Source organism: Macaca thibetana, chromosome 1, assembly GCF_024542745.1.
Source record: "Macaca thibetana thibetana isolate TM-01 chromosome 1, ASM2454274v1, whole genome shotgun sequence".
Taxonomy (NCBI): Eukaryota; Metazoa; Chordata; class Mammalia; order Primates; family Cercopithecidae; genus Macaca; species Macaca thibetana.
The window spans coordinates 51,757,139-51,774,045 of record NC_065578.1 but is presented as its reverse complement, the minus strand read 5'-3'; the positions used below and the strand labels follow the sequence as shown (position 1 = coordinate 51,774,045).

Below are 16,907 nucleotides of genomic sequence, written 5' to 3'. Positions count from 1 at the left end.
AGCTAATTTTTTATATTTTTTTGTAGAGACAGAATCTTGCTTTGCTGCCCAGGCTTGTGTTAAACTCCTGGCCTCAAGCAATCCTTCCTCCTTGGCCTTCCAAAATGCTGAGATTACAGGCGTGAGCCACCAATCCTGGCCCAATATTTTTATTTTAAATTTTAATAATGTTGGATGGCAGTCTTGTTAAGTAGGCACTTGGTATTTCTCAGTCTTCATAAATGGAAGAAACTGACCTTAAATTAAACTTTTTTTTTCAATATTCAATTTCTTTTAATGATCCCCATCTCCTTAAAGAACAGGTGCAGGCAGCAAGGCAATGGCAAGAGCTGTTTATTTGAAGATCTTGCCCTGATTGAAGGCTTAGTCCACCTGCTGGAAGGCCCCTTTCCAGGAACCGTACTCACAAACCAGTGTCTGGGTCTCCTCGCTGCCAGGATCCAGTTTCTGCCATGTGTATGACTCAAAGTCCACCTGCCAATCTGGACTCAGGGTCAAGGCAAGCTTCTGGCCTGTGAAGACCCAGGCTCCAGAAATGGAGCTGATATTGTTGCTTCCAAAGAGGATTGCACTGGCAAAGGCATTCTTCCTCAGTTTGTTCAGTTGCTGGAACATTCCAGCGATGAGACTGCAACTCCAGAAGGTCTGGGTGAGCTTCTCAGGAAAGCAATACTCAGACCAACCATCCTTATCACAGTGCTCCTGAAAATACGGCAGCACCACATTGTGTCCTTATTGGACTACTTGTGCTTAAACTCATCCAACACAAAGGTACTCTAGGACAAGTGAGCAAAGGGGTCTTGGCTTTGGGCTCAGCAGCCAGTGCCTGTTCACATTCATCCATCTCCTCAGGAGCAGGAGCAGCCGCCTTTTTCTCCTTTCTGTTCAGCCTAGGGCTTCTGCTTCTCTTCTCGTGAACTTTTCTCCTGTGGGGTGTCTTTTTTTTAGGCCTGCTTTCTGCAAACATTTTAGCATCAAATAGGGCCATTTTCTCATATCATTTTACTTCCCCCAAGACAGCCTGGAACTGGGGCTGGTTAATGCAGGTGAGGAAGTTATTATCATGACCACTATTTGTGATTCTGTGATGTTCTGTGTTAATATCCTGAGGGTTTGTTACGGGATTTCCCTTTTATACATGTGGTTCCCAAACTGCCTTTTGAGGAGCCCTGGGGTGCCCTAGCTAACTCAGGGCTCTAGAGGATATTTTGACATTTTAAGAGAAATACAAGCTGGGCGCGGTGGCTCATATCTGTAATCCCAGCACTTTGGGAGACCGAGGCGGGTGGATCATTTGAGGCTAGGAGTTCTAGACCAGCCTAGACAACATGGCGAAATCCCGTTTCTACAATAAACTACAAAAATCAGTTGGGCATGTTGGCGCACACCTGTAACTCTAGCTACTTGGGAGGCTAAGGCATGAGAACGGTTTGAACCCAGAAGGCAGAGGTTGTAGTGAGCTGTGATCGCGCCACTGCACTCCAGCCTGGGTGAGACAGCGAGACTCCATCTTGGAGAGAGAGAGAGAGGGAGAGAGGGACAGAGGGGGAGAGGGGGAGAGGGAGAGAGGGGGAGAGGGAGAGAGGGGGAGAGGGAGAGAGGTGGAGAGGGGGAGAGGGAAATTCAATATATGTCTGATACCACACAAGCTTGAGTTCAAGGTTTAAACATGCCTCTGGATGACATTTTTGAAGCTGAGTTTTCAGAGGCTGCTGTAATAAAAAGCAAGTACCAAGTGAAAATCACTGTGGAACAAGAAATGACTGTAGCAGTATACAATGAGATCCCAAAGTTTGAGAAGGGAATTGCTAAACAGGCACATATATTCCTTAGTACATAATTATGACTATTTAATAATAAAAACTGGCTGGGCACAGTGGCTCATGCCTGTAATCCCAGCAATTTTATTACCAGTGGAAGGTGCCGAGGTTCTTGGCTTCTTGAAAAAATTGGACAAAACACACAAAGCAAGGAAAGAATGAAGCAAGAAAAGCAGATTTACTGAAAACGAAAGTACACTCCATAGGGTGGGAGCAGGCCAAGCATAGGAATTCAGGAAACTGGTTACAGCATTTTCTGGGATTTAAATACCTTCTAGGGGCTTCCCATTGGTTACTTGAGGTATACCCTATGTAAATGAAGTAGTGGCCTGTGATTAATCTGATTGGTTGCACAAAGCAACCAATCAGAGGCTGAAATGAAGTTACAAAGTTAAACCCATTTGATTGGTTGCAGAAAGTGACCAATCAGAGGCTGAAGTGAAGTTACAAACTTATACTCCTATGCAAATAAAAACTTGGCCTGAGACCAGCCTGATTGGTTGTGGACAGGGACAAATCACAGGTACTTTCAGTTTTTCATCTGCCACGCAGAAAAGTGGGATGCAAAGGGAGTTGTCTCTGGTCATTTTGTTACTTGCGTGTGGAAAGTTGGAGTTTTCCTTTTGATTTACTTCTAGGAAGTCAGCATGAATCGGCCTTATGTCCCCTGCCTGCAGACACTGTGGTGTGTAGTGCCTCACTTTGGGAGGCCAAGGCGGGTGGATCACTTGAGGTCAGGAGCTGGAGACCAGCCTGGCCAACATGGCAAAACCCATCTCTACAAAAAGGTGGAGGTTGCAGTGAGCCGAGACTACACCACTGCACTATAGCCTGGGTAACAGGGCAAGACTCTATATCAAAAAAAAAAAAAAAAAAAAAAAAAAAAAAAAAAAAAAAAAAAAAAAAAAGGCTGGGCATGGTGGCTGTAATCCCAGCACTTTGGGAGGCCGAGGCGGGTGGATCACCTGAGGTCAGGAGTTCGAGACCAGCCTGGCCAATATGGCAAAACCCCGTCTCTACTAAAAGTACAAAAATTAGCTGGGTGTGGTGGCACATGCCTATAATCCCAGCTACTCGGGAGGCTGAGGCAGGAGAACCACTTGAGCCCGGGAGGCAGAGGTTGCAGTGAGCTTAGATGGTGCCACTGCACTCCAGTCTGGGTGACAGGGCAAGACTCCATCTCAAAAAAGAAGGAAAGAAAAGAATAAAAACTTATATACTTATTATTTCAAAAGGTTAGTAAATTATTAGGATGTAAATACTGATTAAGTTGTTTGGACTTAACTACTTAATAAACAGAATTATTACTTTGGTTTTTTTGTGGCGGGGGGGAGGGCATGGAGAAGGCACCATGAAAAAATTACTGAGACACTAAAGGTGCCTTTGAGCTGAGAAAGTTTGGGAACCTCTCTCTGTCTTACACAGTTGGATCCTAGATTGCTCTGTTTTCACCGCTTTTTTTGGTTGGTTTGCTTCTTTGCTACATCTCATCACTACTGTTACCAATGTGTCCTCTCTATACTCATATAGTACTTACAATTGCAGGCACTTCATATACATTAAACTATTTAATCTTTATGACAACTGTGCAAAATAGCTACTATTATTATTCCCATTTTACAGATGAGGAAATTGAAGCTAAAAGGTTAAATACGGCCGGGCGTGGGGGCGTAATCCCAGCACTTTGGGAGGCCGAGGCGGGCGGATCACGAGGTCAGGAGATTGAGACCATCCTGGCTAACACGGTGAAACCCCGTCTCTACTAAACATACAAAAAAATTAGCCAGGCGTGGTGGCGGGCGCCTGTAGTCCCAGCTACTCGGGAGGCTGAGGCAGGAGAATGGCGTAAACCCGGGAGGCGGCTGAGCTTGCAGTTAGTGGAGATTGCGCCACTGCACTCCTGCCTGGGCGAGAGCGAGAGCCCGTCTCAAAAAAAAAAAAAAAAGGTTAAATACTTCAAAGTCATACAGTTAGGAAGCAGCAGCACAGGATTCAAAGACTCAGTTTGACTCCAGAATCTGTGCTTTTAACTAACTTATTCTGGCCTCTCAACCCCCACCCACTAATTGTTAATTTTGATCTGCTATGGACATGGAAACTAAATATCCAAGCTTGTTGGAACTTGTAAAGCAAGAGCTGAAAGTCACCACTGGGAGAAAAGTGCATGAACTCTACAGTATGTGCGGTCTGCACAAGACTGAGCAGCATAAAATGTTCAAAAATAACTTCTTCCGGTCGCGCACGGTGGCTCACGCCTATAATCCCAGCACTTTGGGAGGCTGAGGCGGGTAGATCACCTAACGTCAGGAGTTCGAGACCAGCCTGGCCAACATGGTGGAACCCTGTTTCTACTAAAAATGCAAAAAATTAGCTAGGCATGCTGGCGCATGCCTGTAATCCCAGATACTCAGGAGGCTGACACAGGAGAATCGCCTCAACCCAGAAGGCAGAGGTTGCAGTGAGCCGAGATCATGCCATTGCACTCCAGCTTGGGCAACAAGAGCAAAACTCCGTCTCCAAAACAAAACAAAACATAAAAAACCTCATTCCCTCTGACTTCCCCAGCTGCTGTAGCCAGCAAAGGTGGGGGTGGAAGTGGGTGGATATTTACTGAATTACACAGGATGTCTCAGGCTCTCCATGTTTCTCCAGGTGTCCATGTTAAACTCGGGTCTTCCAACCAGCAAGTTACTCTTCTATGGAAACAAAAAAGTTTAAAATGCTCTCTTCACTGTAGGAGAGGACAAAAGTGGGCAGAAAATGCAATACAGATACATGACAAAAACAGGATTACTTAGAGGTAGGCAGGCCCATATTAATTCACAAGGAGAAATGTCATTTCAGGGGCAATAGGAAATAAGAAGGGGAAGTTTTGCAGACCTAGTGGAGAAAGCAAACTTCCTCAGAAATAAGATTAAGACTGTACTTAAAGTGAATCTTGAACATATACAACCATGGTGACTTAGATTAATATCCTGGACAGAAAAGAATCAGCAGAATTTGGATAGTGGAAGAAGGAAAGTCCAGCTCAGATCGGAGGAACTCATATTGGTTAAGAGGTTTCCCTAACTTTCTAGGGAGGAGGAACTGAAAGTTTAAAACAGAACCTACTAAGCCACCTTTGGAAATCTTTTTTTTTTTTTTTGAGACGGAGTCTCGCGCTGTGTCACCCAGGCTGGAGTGCAGTGGCGCGATCTCGGCTCACTGCAAGCTCCGCCTCCCAGGTTCACGCCATTCTCCTGCCTCAGCCTCCGAGTAGCTGGGACTACAGGCGCCCGCCACCACGCCCGGCTAGTTTTTTGTATTTTTAGTAGAGACGGGGTTTCACCATGTTAGCCAGGATGGTCTCGATCTCCTGACCTCGTGATCCACCCGCCTCGGCCTCCCAAAGTGCTGGGATTACAGGCTTGAGCCACCGCGCCCGGCCACCTTTGGAAATCTTTATACAGATTTCTGCATAAATCAATCAATGGGTAGTAAACTGTATGCTTTCATTTCAGATTTGGGTTCAACCTTTCTCAGTGAAAGAATTTTTTTTTTTTTTTTTTTGAGATGTAGTCTCATTCTGTCACCCAGGCTGGAGTGCCATGGCGCGATTTCAGCTCACTGCAACCTCTGCCTCCTGGGTTCAAGCGATTCTCCTGCCTCAGCCTCCCAAGTAGCTGGGATTACAGGCGCCTGCCACCACACCCGTCTAATTTTTCTATTTTTAGTAGAGATGGGGTTTCACCATGTTGTCCAGGCTAGTGTTGAACTCCTGACCTCAGATGATCCACCCACCTTGGCCTCCCAAAGTGCTGGGATTACAGGTGTGAGCCACTGCGTCCGGCCTCAGTGAAAGATTTTTGTGAGCTTCATAAAAAGCTCACAAAAACTTTTTGTGAAGAATCCCCCTATGTGGTGATTTCTAGATAGCAACCTGGATGGCTAGACCCCACCCGATGTGCAGTTAAAATTCTGATTCCCAGAATGGACAAAATGAGAGGAAAACCTTTTTTAGTCTGAGTGTAATATACAAACTTCCTGACAATGCTGAGGATGTTCAGAGTGCTTGCTTATGAAACTGCTTGAGAGCTGGATTCTGGATAGGTGGCATTTATAGCAACATTATGTCCCAGATTTTCGAGGACAGCCCAGATTTCAAATATCCTATCTTATTGTAATTATAAGTAGGCTTAGACTTCTGCTCTTATGTATCCTGATTTGGATAGAATGAGGAAAATATGGGCATAATATAAGTGATCGTTTCTTGGAGTGTATGATAAGGATAAATACAGTAGGAAGTCATGGTGGGGTCTAGAAGGATTAACAGTGGTCTACTAAGATTATTCCTTGGTAACATGGTGTGAAAAAAAAAAAGCTATATTTGGCGTGAAACAGGCAGAAAGAAACTCCTGCAAATTCAGGGATAGTATGTGTGCCATTTGAAGAGAATAGAAGAGCCCAGGGGAGAGAAGTTTGGGGACAAAAAAAGAGGCTACTCCTAGGAAAGGTCAGCTGTGTCCCCTTTGGAGAGAAGGAAAGGACTAAAAGTCTGAGACAATTAAAAGGACAGTGGAGTGGGGTTGGGGGAGTAGAAAAAAGTTACACAAAGACTCAACGGAGAGAGGGGAGAGAGAGAAAGGGAGAATATTAAAAGTAAAGCTTAGAAAGAAATTTACAAGATAGACTCAGGAGGGCACACTTAGCAAGAGGAGAGAGACAGTTGGGGGAGGAGAGGAAAAGAAGAGACGCTAGGGAGAACAAGAACAGGAGAGAGAGCGAATAAAGTGGGGGGAGCTGGAGCATGTATGGGCGAGAGAGAGATGGAGAGAAGCTTGCAATTTCTCTTGAGATTGTGGATGTCTGGAGGGCCCCAGAAAAACGTTGGGAGATATCTAAGGCTGGGATCTCTGGAACTAGAAGAAAGACTGTCCAAACAAGAAAAATTTAGAGCTGCATACACTATCTGCTAGAACTGAGGATCCCTTCAGGGATCCCTTAGAAATCCTCCCTCCAAAGCTGTGAGTGATCTTATTCTCTGGGGAATTTTAGAGACACCCAGATGTTGTATAACTTTAAGGAAATTCCTCTTTAAAATATTGTTGGCTTGCAAGGTGGGGGTACTTAGCTGACTAAAAGGTATGTTTCTCGGGTTCTTGGGGATGTCAAGGGAAGTAAAGTGTGTGAACCCCTCCTTGCAAAATCTGAGATTTTATGCTACCAGGCAATACTTACGTTTCAAAGGAAAATACACGTGTGAATGCTATAGCCCTTGCCCAGAGATTCTGAGAAGCTTATCATTTTTAAAGCTTAAGAATGTTTAGTTGGTTTTCTCTCCCACATAATAGTGTAAGTGGAATTTAGTACAAACCTCTTAAAAAGCAATTTGGCAGTACATATCAGGAACCTTTTAAATTTTCACACTACTTGATATAGAAATCCCACATCTGAGAATTTTCTCTGAGGAAATAACCTTATAGTGCTTTATGCATTTATGCAAAAAGCATTATTTATAATAGCAGAGAATTAGAAGTAACTTAAATGCCCAACAATAAGGGCCTGGTTAAGTAAACTCTGGCACCTTCTCTTAATGTAATATTTTGCAGATGCTAAAACTGTATTTATAAAGCATTCTTAAGGATATGGGAAAATATAGCAAAACATCAAGTAAAAATTATAGACAAAATATTATCTCAACCATGTTAAAGAGCATTCAAAAAAAGACTGGAAGAAAATATGCCAAAAGGTTATTTAAATTGGTGATCTTAAAATAATGGAGTTATGGATTATTGGTTTTTTTTTTTTTTTTTTTTTGTGAGACAGAGTCTCGCTCTGTCGCCCAGGCTGGAGTGCAGTGGCCGGATCTCAGCTCACTGCAAGCTCCGCCTCCCGGGTTTACGCCATTCTCCTGCCTCAGCCTCCCGAGTAGCTGGGACTACAGGCGCCCGCCACTTTGTCTGGCTAGTTTTTTTTGTATTTTTTTTTTAGTAGAGACGGGGTTTCACCGTGTTAGCCAGGATGGACTCGATCTCCTGACCTCGTGATCCGCCCGTCTCGGCCTCCCAAAGTGCTGGGATTACAGGCTTGAGCCACCGCACCCGGCCTAAACATATGTGGCTTCTTTTTTTTTTTTTTTTTTTTTTTTTTTGAGACGGAGTCTGTCTGTGGCCCAGGCTAGGCTAGAGCGCAGTGGCCGGATCTCGGCTCACTGCAAGCTCCGCCTCCCGGGTTTACGCCATTCTCCTGCCTCAGCCTCCCGAGTGGCTGGGACTACAGGCGCCCGCCACCTCGCCCGGCTAGTTTTTTGTATTTTTTAGTAGAGACGGGATTTTACCGGGTTAGCCAGGATGGGCTCGATCTCCTGACCTAGTGATCCGCCTGTCTCGGCCTCCCAAAGTGCTGGGATTACAGGCTTGAGCCACCGCGCCCGGCCGGATTATTGTTATCATTATTTTTTTCTTTATGTTTTCCTATGTTTTCCAGATTTTCTGTAAAAGACCTTTAATACTTTTATAATCAGAAAAACAGTTTAATTTTAAAAGTTTAAAAACATCAGGCAAGTAAACGTTTACAAACATAAAAGTCATTTTGCTAAAAATAATTTTTTTAGGCTGGGCACGGTGGCTCATGTCTATAATCCCAGCACTTTGGGAGGCGAGACAGACGGATCGCTTGAAGCCAGGCGTTTGAGACTAGCCTGGTCAACATGGTGAAACCCTGTCTCTATTAAAAATACAAAAATTAGCCAGGTATGGTGGTGCATACCTGTAATCCCAGCTACTCAGGAGGCTGAGGTATGGGAATCACTTGAATCTGGGAGACGGAGGTTGCAGTGAGCCAAGATGGTGCCACTGTACTCCAGCCTGGGTGACAGAGCGAGACTCTGTCTCAAAAATAATAATAATTTTAAAAATTTTATATTCTTGCATTGCTATAAGTTAAAAATAATTTTACAAAAGACTTAGGAGTAAAAGGCTAATGAAAAGAAAACAAAAATTGTTAAAAGGAATGAAATGAAATTTAACCTCTGGAAAAACAGGTATTTATGAAAGCTATAGAACAACATGGGAAATGCTTATGATTTAAGGGGAAATGCTTATGATTTAAGGTGAAATGAAAAGAGGCGAAAATAATTATGGTTACAACCATCCAGTTTAGCACCATTAAGCAGTCATACTCAGCCCCACAACATGCAGTAGGCATTTCCCCACACATATCGCCATCCCTACTGTATTAGTCTGTTCTTACACTGCTAATAAAGACATACCTGTGACTGAGTAATTTATAAAGGAAAGAGGTTCTCCTTAAAAAAAAAATTATATTACTTTAGATAGAGTCTTGCTCTGTCACCAGGCTGGAGTGCAGTGGCACAATCTTGGCTCACTGCCACCTACACCTCTCGGGTTCAAGCCATTCCCCTGCCTCAGCTTCCCAAGTAGCTGGGACTACAGGTGCATGCCACCACACCTGGCTAATTTTTTACATTCTTTTTAGTAGAGATGGGGTTTCACCATGTTGGCCAGGATGGTCTCGATCTCCTGACCTCGTGATCTGCCTGCCTCGGCCTCCCAAAGTGCTGGGATTACAGGGGTGAGCCACCGCGCCCAGCCAGGAAAGAGGTTTAATTGACTCACAGTTCAGCATGGCTGGGGAGGCCTCAGGAAACTTACAGTCATGGCGGAAGGGTAAGCAAATCCTTCTTCACATGGCAGCAGCAAGGAGAAGTGACAAGCAAAAGGGGAAAAAGCTCCTTATAAAACCATCAGATCTTGTGAGAAATCACTCACTGTCACAAGAACAGCATGAAGGTAACTGCCCCCCATGATTCAAATACCTCCCAATGGGTCCCTCCCATGACACATGGGATTATGGGAACTACAATTCGAGGTGAGATTTGGGTGGGGACATAGAGCCAAACTATAACATCTGCCATGGATAGCTCTCTCTCTTAGTCTGTTTAACTGCTGCAACAAAATACCTTAGTCTGGGTATTATAAACAATAGAAATGTATTGCTCACTGGAGCAATACTGGAAGCCATAAAGTCCAAGGTCAAGGTGTCAGCGGATTCAGTGTCTGAAGAAGGTTTACTCTCTCCTTCAAAGATGGCACTTTCTTGCTGCACCTTCACATGGTGAAAGGGGCAAGACAGTTTCCTTCCACCTCCTTTTATAAGGACACTAATTCCATTCATGAGGATGAAACCTTCATGACTTAATCACTTCCCAAAAGACCCCATCTCTTAATACTATCTCACTGGGTATTAGGTTCCAAAATATGAATTTTGGGGGGACACCAACATTCAGCCTATAGCATTCTTTTTTATTTTTAGAGATGGAGTCTTGCTGGAGACTGCAGGCTGGAGTGCAGTGCACAATCACAACTCTCACTGCAGCCTCAAACTTCTAGGTTCAAGGGATCCTCTTGCCTCAGTCTCCTGAGTAACTGGGACTACAGGCACATGCTACCATGCCTGGTTAGCCTATAACACTAATTTTTAATTTTTGTGAGTACATAGTAAGGGTATATATTTGTGAGTCACCTGAAATATTTCGATACAGGCATGCAATGTGTAATAATCATATAGGGTAAATGGGGTATCTATTACCTCAAGTATTTATCCTTTGTGTTATAAACAATCCAATTTTACTCTTTTAGTTATTTTTAAATGTACAATTGAATTATTTTGACTATAGTCACCTTGTTGTGCTAGCAAATACTAGGTATAAGCCATTCTTTCTATGTTTTTGTATATATTAATTATCTCTACTTCCCTGGCCCTTTCTATAGCACTCTTGAACTTTTCCACCTTTGTATCTTTACTCTTTGCCTCCTTCTTTTTTTTTTTTCCCCACTTGAGACAGGGTCTCACTTTCTGGTCCAGACTGAAGTGTAGTGGTGCAATAATAGCTCACTGTAATAAACTCCTAGGCTCAGGTGATCCTCCTGCCTCAGCCTCTGGAGTAGCTTAAACTAGGGGTGTGCCACTACACCCGGCTAATTTTTTAAATTTTTATTTAGAGACTGGGTCTCGCTATGCTGCCCAAGCTGGTCTCAAACTCCTAGGCTCAAGCAATCCTCCTGCCTTGGCTTCCCAAAGTGTTGGGATCATAGGCAGAAGCCACTGTGCCTGGCCCGCTTGCTCATTTTGACACATATTTCTGACTTGGTGTTTATTTAAATTTTGTCTTGCTCCTGCCAAAATAAGCTTAGTGACTACTTTTGGTTATGTCTCTCCAGATCTGACCTAGACCATGGTACCCTCCTATCAGCATAGGCCAGCTGCCTCGTCTTGAAGAGCTGTTAAAAAGAAAAAAGAGAATGGTAGGAAATCCAGTATACCAAACCGTACTATGGTGGGATTGTGGGTAATTTATGTCATTTTTCTATGGGTTCAAAATTTTGCAATGTGGTTATTTTATTTTATTTATTTATTTTGAGACGATTCTCGCTCTGTCGCCCAGGCTGGAGTGCAGTGGTGCAATCTCCGCTCACTGTAAGCTCTGCCTCCCGGGTTCACACTATTCTCCTGCCTCAGCCTCCTCAGTAGCTGGGACTACAGGCGCCCGCCACCACACCGGGCTAATTTTTCGAATTTTTAGTAGAGACGGGGTTTCACCGTGTTAGCCAGGATGGTCTCGATCTCCTGACCTCATGATCCGCTCACCTTGACCTCCCAAAGTGCTGGGATTACAGGTGTTAGCCACCGTGCCCGAGCAGTTATGTTATTTTAAATAAAAATATTTGAAGTTTACTGAAGTTACTCATCAAGTGCTTTCATAGGTAACTATTAAATTCTCTTCCCTTTCATGATTTCCAAGGATTAATATAAAACTGATATTCCTCTAGCCAACAAGATATGGGGTTTGAGATCCTATCTGGGTCAGAGAATCTGTTCTCCATCTTCCTCCCTTCAAAGCCGACTCTGCACTGCCTCCAGTTTACTTTCCAAAACAGAGATACAAGCACATATTTCCCCTACTTCAAAACTTTGGATGCTCCCCCGAATGTTTGCAGGATCAAGTCCAAAGTCCAAGTGACTTAATATGGCTCCCAAGACCTTTTTTTTTTTTTTTTTTTGCGACTGAGTCTTGCTCTGTCACCGAGGCTGCAGTGCAATGGCGTGATCTCAGCTCACTGTACCTCCGCCTCCTGGGTTCAAGTAATTCTCCTGCCTCAGCCTCCTGAGTAGCTGGGATTACAGGCACCCACCACGACACTCAGCTAATTTTTGTATTTTTAGTAGAGACAGGGTTCCACCATGTTGGCCAGGCTGGTCTCGAACTCCTGACCTCAGGTGATCTGCCCACCTCAGCCTTCCAAAGTGCTGGGATTACAGGTGTGAGCCACTGCATAGGCCCTTTTACAATCTATTGTCATTCCATCTCTCCAACTTTATCTCCCAGTTTTCTGCAAACCATTTTTTTCTTCCTCTCTATATGTGATATCAGATTACTTGCCATTCCTTAAACATTTATTATATGTTTAACATGTATTAACTATTAACATTTTTCACTTTTTTTTTTTAGACGAAGTCTCGCTCTGTTGCCCAGGCTGGAGTGCAGTGGCGTGATCTTGGCTCACTGCAACCTCTGGTTCCTGGATGGAAGCGATTCTCCTGCCTCAGCCTCTCAAGTAGCTTAGACTATAGGCCTGCACCACTACACCTGGCTAATTTTTGTATTTTTAGTAGAGACGGAGTTTCACCGTGTTGGCCAGGCTGGTGTTAAACCCCTGACCTCAAGTGATCCACCTGCCTCAGCCTCTCAAGTAGCTTAGACTACAGGCCTGCGCCACTACGCCTGGCTAATTTTTGTATTTTTAGTAGAGACGGAGTTTCACCTTGTTGGCCAGGCTGGTGTCAAACTCCTGACCTCAAGTGATCCATCTGCCTCAGCCTCTCAAAGTGCTGGGATTACAGGCGTGAGCCACCATGTCTGGCCCATTTTTCACTTTTTTATTGACATAAAACATTTGTACAGTGAGGAGTATAAAATTTAAGAGTATAACTCAATGGATGTTCACATAAGTATACACATGTGTGACCATGACTCAGTAAGATCTAGTTAATTTCCAACTCTCTAGAAGGTTCCCATATCTTTTCCTGTCCATATCTATACCTCCACAGAGATAACCACTATTCTGACTTCTATCAACAAAGATTAATTTTTCCTGTTCTGGAATTTCAAAAAATGGAAACACATCATATGTATTCATCAAAACACACTACCTTCTTAAGTTTCCCCTGCCTGAGAATAGGAGTGTTAAGCATTTGTCATGTGTCAATGCTCTCCTATTCTGCATCCATTGTGGACATTACTAATTCACTAGTTTTTCTTGTTGTGCCTAGGTTGGGCTTTAGGCTCTTTTTCTAAACTGCACACCAGCAGCCACTACTGGCTGCTCAGAATTGAAACAACTAGTTGGTTCTAGTGAAATCTCCCTGGAGAATGACCTCTTCTACATGAAAACCTTCATCTCCACTACCCGCAACACATTTAATAAATTATTTGTCTTAACTGATTCTATCACTAATATCTCTCTAAACTGCCCCTTTTTCCATTCCTACTGCTTCTTTTTTTTGGTTTGTTTGTTTTCAGTGCAGTGGCGTGACCTCAGCTCACTGCAACTTCTGCCTCCTGAGTTCAAGTGATTCTTGTGCCACAGGCTCCCGAGTAGCTGGGATTACAGGTGCACACCACCATGACTGGCTAATTTTGTATTTTTAGTGGAGATGGGGTTTCACCATGTTGGCCAGGCTGGTCTCCAACTCCTGAGCTCAAGTGATCCACCCACCTCGGCCTCCCAAAGTGCTGGGATTACAGGTGTGAGCCACCGTGCTGGCCTACTGCTTCTATTTATATAATCTCTCACCTGATTTTCTGCAATAATCCCTTACTGTTTCTCCTGCTTTCAGTTTGGCTCTTTTATTCTTTTCCACACACTGCTGTTTCCTCTCCAGAAGAAAACAGCATATTTTAAATATTCAAATATAACTACGTCATTATCCTTGAAGGACTACCTTTTCAGTTAAGCATAAGTGTATTACTGGCCTCATGATCTTGCCCTGCTCATCTCCTCAGTACCATTTCCTATACCTTGTCCCCCCACCCCCAGATGCCAACTATCCGCAGGTTCCCGAATTGTGCCTTGCCCCTTTTCTCTTCTGTGTCTTGAATGCTGTTTCCTCTACCTGGCTAAGTCCACTCACCCTTCAAGACTCAAATGTCTTTTACTACCTTTTTTTTGGAGACAGGGTCTCACTCTGTCACCCAGGCTGGAGTGCAGTGGTACCATCTTGGCTCACTGCAACCTCTCCATCCTGGGTTCAGACGATCCTCCCACCTCAGCCTCCTGAGTAGCTGGGACCACAGGCACATGCCACTATGGGCCTGGCTAATTTTTTGTATTTTTAGTAGAGATGGGGTTTCGCCATGTTGCCCAGGCTGGTCTCGAACTCCTGGACTCCAGTGATCTGCCCTGGCCTTGGCCTTCCAAAGTGCTAGGATTACAGGTATGAGCCATCGCACTAGGCCCCAAATTTTTGTTGATCATTCTTTCACTACTAAAGTTATTCTCTCCCCCACAAAATCAATGATCTCTTATTTGTGTACTCATAATACTTTAAACATATCCTTATTGTGGCAATTATATTATTATCTGTTTACACTTCTGAGAGATCCTTGAAGGGATAGAACTTTATAGCTCCAGAACTCTATCAGACTGCATAACAGTTTCCTCTCATTTAAAAAATTGTGATAAGGGCCAGGTGCAGTGGCTCATGCCTGTAATCCCAGCACTTTGGGAGGCTGAGGCCAGAGGATTGCTTGAGCCCAGAAGTTCAAGACCAACCTGGACAACATAGTGAGACCTTGTCTTCTCTCCAAAAAATTAAAAAATTGAGGTGAGAGGATGGCTGGAGGCTGGGAGATCGAGGCTACAGTGAGCTGTGGTTGTGCCTCTGTCTGGATGACAGACCAATACCCTGCCTCAAAAAAAAAGTGGTAGAAATACACATAATATACAATTTACTATGTTGGCCGGATGCAGTGGCTCATGCCTGTAATCCCAGCACTTTGAGAGGCTGAGGTAGGCAGATCACCTGAGGTCAGGAGTTCAAGACCAGCCTGGCCAACATGGTAAAACCCCATCTCTGCTAAAAATACAAAACTAGCCGGATGTGGTGGCACATGCCTGTAATCCCAGCTACTCAGGCAGGAGAATCGCTTGAACCCAGGAGGCGGAGGTTGCAGTGAGCCGAGTTCACGCCATTGCACTCCAGCCTAGGTGACAAGAGTGTAACTCTGTCTCAAAAAAAAAAAAAAATTACTACGTTAATCATTTTAAAGTGTACAGTTCAGTGATGTCAACTATATCCATATTGTGGTGCAACCATCACCATCATCTATCTCCAGGATTTTTTTAAATGATTTTTTTTAGAGGCAGGGTCTTGCTCTGTCATACAGGCTGGAGTTCAGTGGCACAGTCAGAGCTTACTGCAGCCTCAACTCCTGGGCTCAAGGGATTCATGTGCCTCAGACTCCCAAGTAGCTGGGACTACAGGTGCATGCCAGCGTGACTGGCTTATTTTTTAAAATTTTTTTATAGAGATGGGGTTTTACTATGTTGCCCAGGTTGGTCTTGAACTCCTGGCCTCAAGAGACCCACCTGTGTCAGCCTCCCAAAGTGCTGGGATTATAGGCATGAACCACTGCACCCAGCCCACTTTCTTCATCTGATAAAACTGAAACTCTATGCCAATTAAATGATAACTCCTTAGTCTCCCCTCCCCACAGCCTCTGGCAACTACCATCCTACTTTCTGTGTCTAGGATTTTTTTTTTTTTTTTTTGAGACGGAGTCTTGCTCTGTTGCCCAGGCTGGAGTGCAGTGGCCGGATCTCAGCTCACTGCAAGCTCCGCCTCCCGGGTTTACGCCATTCTCCTGCCTCAGCCTCCCGAGTAGCTGGGACTACAGGCGCCTGCCACCTCGCCCGGCTAGTTTTTTGTATTTTTTAGTAGAGACGGGGTTTCACCGGGTTAGCCAGGATGGAATGTGTCTATGATTTTGACTGCTCTAATCACCTAATAAAAGTGGAATGATACAGTATATATATTTTTGTGATTGGCTTATTTCACTTACCATAACATCCTCAACGTTCATCCACATTGTGGCATATTGCAGAATTTCCTTCCTTTTTAAGGCTGAATATGTGGATATACCACATTTTGTTTATCCATTCATACACCAATGGACACTTGGGATTGTTTCCACGTTTTAGCTATTGTGAATAATTCTCCTATGAACACGGATGTACACATATCTCTTTGAGACCATGCTTTCAATTATTTTGGGTATATACCCAGAAGTGAAATTGCTGGATTGCATGGTAAGTCTTTTTTTTTTTTTTTTTTTTTTTAAGACAGAGTCTCACTCTTTCACCCAGGCTGGAGTGCAGTGGTGCAATCTGGGCTCACTGCAACCTCCACCTCCCAGGTTTAAGTGATTCTCATGCGCCAGCCTCCCAAATAGCTAGGACTACAGTCACATGCCACCACACCTGGCTAATTTTTGTATTATTAGTAGAGACAGGGTTTCACCATGTTCGCCAGGCTGGTCTCAAACTCTTGACCTTGAGCGATCTGCCTGCCTGCCTTGTCCTCCCAAAATGCTGGGATTACAGGTGTGAGCCACCACACCCAGCTGGTAATTCTATTTTTAATGTTTGGAGGAACCACTATACTGTTTTCCACAGTGACTGTATCATTTTACATTTCCACCATGAGTGTACAAAGGTTCCAATTTCTCCACATTCATACCAACTCTTGTTATTTTCTGTGTTTTGGTAGAGACGGGGTCTCCCTGTCTTGCCCAGGCTGGTCTTCAACTTTTTCTTTTAATAGCCATCCTAATGGGTGTGAAGTGGGATCTCATTGCAGTTTTGACTTACATTTCCTTTATGATTAGTGATGATATCTTATATCTTCTTTGGAGAAATATCTGTTCAAGTTATTTACACATTTTTCAATTGAGTTTTTTTGGTTGCTGAGTTACAAATATTTTCTCCCATCCTGCAGGTTGCCTTTTTACTCTGTTGATCATATCTT

The 16,907-nt window shown here is 43.9% G+C and overlaps 1 pseudogene; it reads right to left on the bottom strand.

Annotated features, from left to right (window-relative positions):
* Positions 1-333: 333 nt before the first annotated feature.
* Positions 334-15,969, bottom strand: LOC126947960 (elongation factor 1-gamma-like; annotated as a pseudogene).
* Between the last annotated feature and the right edge of the window lie 938 nt (positions 15,970-16,907).